The 7716-nt window shown below is 40.6% G+C and overlaps 1 pseudogene; it reads left to right on the top strand.

Annotated features, from left to right (window-relative positions):
- LOC110316915 overlaps positions 1 to 884 on the top strand; it is a 2421-nt pseudogene extending 1537 nt beyond the window's left edge.
- Positions 885 to 7716: the final 6832 nt, after the last annotated feature.

The following is a 7716-nucleotide window of genomic DNA, read 5'->3' as shown; positions in this document are numbered from 1 at the left end:
CTGTTCTTTTCCATGCTGTTTCTAGTATACCTCAGGGAGGATGAGTTGAAGAGATTTAAACCAGGTACTGAGCTGTCTCATTGGATGAAGCCCACTGTCTTCAATATAGTCCTAACGTGGATGTGGGACGGATGCCCTAATGCCATCTCTAGGATGCATGCAACTATTGCAAGCTTAGAAACAGCTGCTGCCCAACCCACTGGAGACTATGTGTTCAAGAAATACTGTTTTAATGCTGGTTTTAAATGAATTCATGTTATTTTGTTTTATTTTGCTTTTTTTTTTGCTTGCTTTTTTTTTGTTTTTATTTGTGTGTGGTTTTTGTTTAATGTTTCATTGATTTATTTTTTGTTTTTTGCTTTTGTTTTTTAGTTTGTGTTTTGTTTTGTTGCTTTTGCTTTTTATTTTTTGTGTTTTGTTTGTGATTTCTTGTTTGTTTTTTGTGGTTTTGGTTTTTTGTTTGTGTATTTTGATTTTTTATGTTTGTTTTACATTATTTTTGTTTGTGTTTTTTTGTTGTTTGTTGTTTTTTGTTTGTGTTTTGGGTATTGGTTTCTTTTGATGTGGTTTTGCTTTTATTTCATGTTATTTTCAAAATGTTTTTGGTTTTGTTGTTTGTGTTTTTGGTTTTGTTGTTTGTTGTTTTGTTTTTGTCTGTTTTTGTTTGTATTTTTGTTTTGTTTTTGTCTTCCTGAACCCACTCCACTGATTGTTTTCCTTAACTCACTTGCAAACCTTGGCCATTGTCATTTCCCATCCTCTAGTCCTTGTTTGAAGTGTCTATTTCTGAAAGGAATGCTTATCACATTGCCAGGAAGGACGTCAGCAAGAAGATGCAGAAGTTCATCACTAGCTGGACTAATGCTGGACTTGTATGCTGTTGAATTGAAGCACGGGGATGGTGGTGGTGGTTTTGTTTTTGTTTTGTTTCAATGGTTTTTTTTTTTTTTTAAGTTTGAAAATAGTATGAGATATGAAAATGAGTTGCACAGACTGCTGCTGTTCTGAACCATCGTACTCTGCTGGACCTGTATGGGATGTAGAAGTGCAGCCAAACTACTGGCTGGACTCCAGGACTATTAAGAAAAGCACCATGGTCATTTAAAGACTCATTCTTTCCCAGACCTGCCTTAGTTTTGGAAGTTGATTTGAAGTAACTATAATGTCAAATGCCCATTTCTATTTCAGGTCTCATTGACTACAAACCCCATCTATTGCTGTATTGAATTTTTTTTTTTTTGAAAAATTCTATTCAATTTAAATTTTTTTCTTAAAAAGTTTTGGTATATATTAAGATGAAATTGAGATTTTTTTCTCATTAGATTAATATTCCCACCGTATAAAATTGGGGATTTAATATTTAGGGTTGAAACCACCAGTTATATAATATTCTATTTTACATGTGATAGTTTGTATTGAATGTTTCTATTCATTATCTTATGGTTATGTTTATGCAATTTTACTTAATAAAGTTTAAAGTTATTTAAACATTTCACAAGATCTGGTGTCTCCTGTTTCTTTTATGGCATAGTAATAAAACCTGGTTTGTGAGGTGACCTGAGAAGCAGGTGTTGAGGGTGTGACTCACCAGCTTAACCCTTAGATACATTATGCACACCAGTGATTGTTACTCTGTTCTGGGCCTCTGCAGTGGAGTTGGAATGTTCCAGAGAGCATCCACTCCTATATGGTGGATTGTAGAGGGAGAATATATGTGCAGCTCAGTTGAGCTGTGTCCAGCTGAGCTGTAGAGTGGGAGCAATGGCAAAAGGTATTGATGTGCATGGGGCCTCTTGTCATTGAAGCTACTCTGCATTACTGTAAATGGGAAGTCAGGCAGGTCCACTCCTGATGCCTACCACAGACTGATACAGACACTGGAAAAGGAAACTATCTTCATAGTTTGGACCAGATTTCAATTCTCTTGTCTATAACATTTTCAGGATGTATAGAAAAGACAACACAGAGTTGGGGGAATGACTCAGTTGGCCAAGTACTTGCCGGTAAGTGTAAGGAACCAAGTTGCACCTAGGTCCCCATTAAGATAAGCCATGATGGGTGGCTGTGAGCCTGAAGAGCCCAGGTCCTTTATGGCAGAGTGGTTTTCCATCTCATCTCTTTCCTCCAGCCCAGCTCCTGCCTTGGGAATATGCTTTTTTCCTAATGAGCCATTCTTGCTTTTTCTGCAAGTAGAAGTCTGCACTTGATTCCTTGAGGACAGAGGATCCTAGAAATCCTCTGGAAGGTCTTCTGAACCTTGCTATCATCCAANATCAGCAGTGTCTATTTTCAAATGCTTAATGTGTGCGCTGGAGAGATGGCTGACAAACCTGAAGCTCGGTGGTAGATGGGAGAGCTTACCCATGTGTGATGTGTGAGTCCATGTGTTCTGTCCTCAGCACCTGCAAAAGGAAGAAAAACAGAGTTTGGAAGGGTAATGCANACATATCGAAGGAAGTTTTTTCATTGTCAAACTGGTAATTAATAAAAACTACATATTAAAGTCTTATCAAGAAAAAATACAACATAGCAATCGACATACCATCTAATATATAAGCACTTAATAACAAAAAGAAGTAAGGCTACAAATGAGGGGGGCGGTGGCTAAAGAGATGGTTCAACAGTTAAGAACACTGACTGCTTTTCCAGAGGACATGGGTTCAGTTCCCAGCACCCACATGTCACAGAGCTCTGTACCTCTAGTTCTAGGAGATCTGACACCCTCACAAAGACATACATGCAGGCAAAACACAAACTAATGCTCAAACAATAAAAATTAATTATAATTAAAAAAGGCTGATCATCATAAAATATTTAGAAACCAGTCAGTTGTGAAGAAAACACCAGAATAAATGTGTGTCTACACAAAACAGCATACATTGCAGAGAGATTTGAGTTACAAATGAGAAAATTACAAAGACAAAGCACAAGAGCTTCTAGATCAGAAAAAAGGATCAGAAATTACAAAGAAGAGAGAGTGGTATATTTACTGCTGCTTAGAAATTTAAAATTGATGTGTATCTAAAGACAAGCACTAAGCCAGGAATGGTGGCAAACACCTGTAGTCCCAGCAGATGTAGGCAAGTCAGACTTTGAGGCCAGTCTGTTGTACAGAGTGAGTTTCAGAGCAGCATGAAGTATACAGGGAGACCCTGTCTTGAAAATTAAAAAAAAAAACAATAACAAAAAAACCCCCAAAGGCACGCAATTACAAAGCAAATAATATCAAAATTCATAGCAATTGTAACTGAACAATCTCTATTGTCATACAGTGAGGATAGCGATCTCATAAAAGTCAGTAAAATGTTAAGACCTTCCCCTTTTGAAGACAATAAACAAAAATACACAATTGATGAGTAATATGTAAATAGTCTATAAGCGTGGGAAAATAAAAACAAAACCAGAACAAAGCAATGCTTTTCAACCTACACAGATACACGTTATCAAACTCGTAAAACCATCTGTAGACTTATTTTCTCTGTAGAAGTGTTTTGACTGCACATACATCTGTGTACCACTTGGATGACTACTACCCTCAGAAGTCAGAAGAGGGTGCAGGATCCCTTATAACTAGAATTATGGGTAGCTGCCATCTGGTCCCCAGGTTCTGCGAACCAAACCTGGGTCCTGTGCAAGAGCCACAAGTGATTTTAACTGTAGAGCCAACTCTCCAACATGCCCTGCCGTCCTCCAAGTAAACCATTTTTAAAGAATGCTCTTGAAGATGCTGAGCTAAGGGACTGGGGACTTAGCATAGTGGTAACATGTTTACCCAGCATGCATAGAGCCCTGGGATTGGTCCTCAGCACACATGAACCGGGCTTGGCTGTCCATTCTTACAAATCCAGCCCTGGGGAGGCCGGGCCAGGGAGCTCATAAGTTAAAGCAATCCTCAGTAACATGTAAGCCTGAAGCTAACCTGTGCTACATGTGTGTGTGTCTCTCTGAGTTTTTTCCATCGTCAACAATACTGCTGTTGATCCGAATACTTCCCACAGATACAAAGTCAGCAGTGCCAAGAGCTGGAAGACACGAAGGATAGTTTTACAGAAAGCATAAATGGAACTACTGTGTTCTGATGCCACAAAATAACTTAAATTGAGGTTATCTCTCAACCCCTGTGTTGCCAATGCCATCAACACTCTATTAGACTATTAGAGGTGTCTAGTATTTAAGATCCTGGCCACACCCCATGCCAAATGGCAGAGAAACAACATCTGGATTGTTGGACTGAAGGATCTGACAGCCAAAAATCTGTCAGGGTATACCAATAACCAAGAAACATCTGGAAACCTGCTGACATCTCTATTCCCAGGGTAAGACCCTAAGAACCTTTCCATTGAAACCAAAGACTGCAATGCTATTAATTGCACCGTCTGTGCAAAGAGGCCTGGCACCTTAAGAGACCCATGGATGGGTACCTTTGGTGGGACATAGAGCTATAGCTTTAAAATGTTTGCGGATGCTCCACTCCACAGGGAGCAGACAGGCAAGCTCAGTAAGAAGATGAAGTTTCCAAACAGCGGTTGTATTGCAGATGGCCCTGTTCCTTCACAGGATGACTCATCTTGTTCTCGTGGTGTGCCATTCGAAGTAGCTGGCCTTCAGTAAAGGCAATGCAGTCTTTGGAAGAGCAAAGTGGGCCTGCAAGAGAAGACATGATATTACAGTTATGATTGGCATGCTCTAAGAAGCTTGAAGTCTCTGTGACCAACCAAGTATGGCAGCCATGACTGGAGTCCCAGGATTGGGAGGCAGAGACATGATCAGACAACCTAGTCATTCAGTGAGCCCCAGGTTCAATGCACAAGGCATACAAACATACCCTCAGGCCCACACACATGAGATAAAAGCAAATAAATCTTTAGAAACAAAAAGCAAGATGAAACCTCAAAAAGGGAACAATGACATGTCATGTAAAAGAGCTTATTTCAAAGCAGGACATGGTGGCCTCTGCCTCTAATCCCAGCACCCAGGACAAAACAACAACAACAAAAAAAAAAAAAAAATGAAAAAAACCCCCGGGATGCAGAGATGGCCCAGCAGTTAAGGGCGCTTGCTGCTCTTCCAGAGGATCCTGGTTCAGTTCCCAGCACCTACATGCTCGCTCACACCTGTCAACTCCAGGAGGATCTGTGCGCTCTTCTGGACTCTGTGCATAAACACACAGCGAGACAACACCAGAAACATTAAAACCACGAATAAATTAAAAAATATGAAAGAGGCTCAGAGGAGATGGCTCAGCGGTATTCACTCTTAACTATACATTTTTGTGCAGTTTTACTCCATGTAATGAAAATGTTCTACTGTAGATATCTATTCCTTTGCGATGAGGAACAACTATTACAAAAGTGACTCTGTAAATAACTTTTTGTTTTCTCTCTTTTGCTTGGTCAGACAACTTAGCCAAAATATGATTTCTGTTCCCTGAATAGGACACAAATATGCTTTCAAATACAGAAAAGTAAGTAAATCTTCTGCTTGCATACACAGATCAATACTCTCTGCAGAGCTCCACTGAGGATATGCCATTCACACTATATGGGTCCCTTGGGAATAAAGTAAGGTCTGCAGCAGATCTTGCTTATGCAAACATGCCTTAAATGCTATGTTTACTGCAGCTCACACACTAGGATATCGGAGGAGCCTGTCAAAACCATTAAGCAGCAGCTTTCCTTGGGATTTGTCCTGATTTAAAATCTGCCTGCTTTGAAAATTCTTTTCCCACTCAACATCAAAGTCAGATCTGGGTTCAAGCTTTGCACACTCTAACTCTCAAGCACTAACAGCCTGAAACTGATACACTCTGGCTCCAGACATGCTTTACTCTACAAGGAATCTGCATACTCAGCTCTGCCTTTGTGAGAGTTTATGTCACCATCTGAGATTTGGAACAATTTTACTGTAGGATCATTGAAATTAAAATGCCAAACTGACATAATGAAATAAATAGGTGCTGGTTAAAAAAAGGGACAAACTGCAAGGTGACCAGAGGCTGGTGTACTTAGCATATCACAGTTAGACCAGAGGCTGGTGTAGTTATGATATTACAGTTAGACCAGAGGCCGATGTAATTATTAGCATATTGCAGTTAGGCAACTCAAACCTGTTGGGACCATCAAAGCTAGCCAAGGTGACTGTCATCCTTCTTTGCTTTATTAAAATTCTATCTGCATATACTTTGCCTTTACAACGTGCAGTTCCCATCATGCACCTGTCACCATGGCACATCAGCATCCTGACCCCATCAGCGTAGAATTTTCCTATTTTGGAAAATCCCAAACCCATTCTTGGATTTCCCATCTTTCCTCACTTAACTCACAATTTTCCCCATTAACATTTTCCTATAAGTTGAGCTTCCTCAAATCCTAAGATGCAACTCCTTCAGGAAACCTGAAACAGGCAGGGCAGAGGGAGCTGCATACTTTTAATCCCAATACTTGGGAGACAGAAGCAGGCAGGTCTCTATACATTCAAGTCCAGCCTGGTCTACAGAGCACGTTCCAGGACAGCCAATGTTCCATGGAGAAGCCCTGGCTTGATACACAGACCCCCCCAACAAGAAACCTGATCCACCCCTGGGGTGGGAACCTTGGTCCTGTAACAGTCTTCACTCAAATTCCGTACTTTATCTGGTCTCTGAAGTCTTTCTTTGATGGAGACAGGGAATACTGGGAAGAAATTTCTATCTGGTTTCTGACTTTGTGGTCTTCCCAGCCTGCCCCACACATATACCATCTATGAAAAGTCACTGAAAGTACAGGGTCTACAGTGAAACACTGAAAATAGCAATCTACAAAGCATACACATAGCCTGTTCTGGCCTGAAATGTGTAGTTTTGAGGTATTGTTATTATTGTTATTATTATTATTATTATTATTATTATTATTATTATTATTATTATTTTGGTTTGGAAAAGTGTGTCTGTGGCTGTTCGGACACTCAGTTCTGTAGACCAGGCTGGCCTCTGACTCAGAGATCTNCCAGACTCTGTCTCCTGAGTGCTGGGATTAAAGTCATGAACCATGACCACTGTGCTGAGATTTTTTTCTTTAAAATCTTGTTTATTTTTTATTCCATATGCAATGATGTTTTGTCTGTGTGAGGGTGTCAGATCCCCTGGAACTGCAGAAATAGACAGCTGTGGGCTGCCAAGTGAGTGCTGGGAATTGAACACGAATCCTCTGGAAGAGCAGCCAGGGTTCTTCACCACTGAACCACCTCTCCAGCCCTGAAATGTGTATATTTCATAGTGGAATTGCTGTAAACAGAGAAGTGTCTTTACATCAACGCTGTGTTGATTCATAAGTGATTCTCCCTAGATAAAAGGATATGAAACAGAATTCCAGCCTTCAGCAAGAAACAGAAAACCTTCAGTTTGGTTACTGCACCAACAGGCATGCATACACTCATCCTTCTCCTCAAGGAAACCAGCAATGCTTACCTACTTCCAGTTGACCCCGGGTTCAATTCCCATCACGCATGTTCAGCACATACCCTAAAGCCTTAGGGCTCCCCACTCAGTTTGCGCCTAAGGTGCTCTGAGCGAACCATTTTCTCTGGCTTGGAGCGGCCAGCAGGCTCTGTGTCTGCCAATCACTCTTGTGTGATTTCACCATCTGCTGGAGCAGCCAGCAGTTCTTACTCTAGGGCCTCTCCCAGCAACCTCCCAAGTACCATTTCGTTTGTGTTAGTATTTTGGTTACAAAGTTATAT

This window comes from Mus pahari, chromosome 2 (genome assembly GCF_900095145.1).
Source record: "Mus pahari chromosome 2, PAHARI_EIJ_v1.1, whole genome shotgun sequence".
In the NCBI taxonomy this organism is placed as follows: Eukaryota; Metazoa; Chordata; class Mammalia; order Rodentia; family Muridae; genus Mus; species Mus pahari.
The sequence above is the reverse complement of the archived record's forward strand: the minus strand, read 5'-3'. Positions and strand labels throughout refer to the sequence as shown.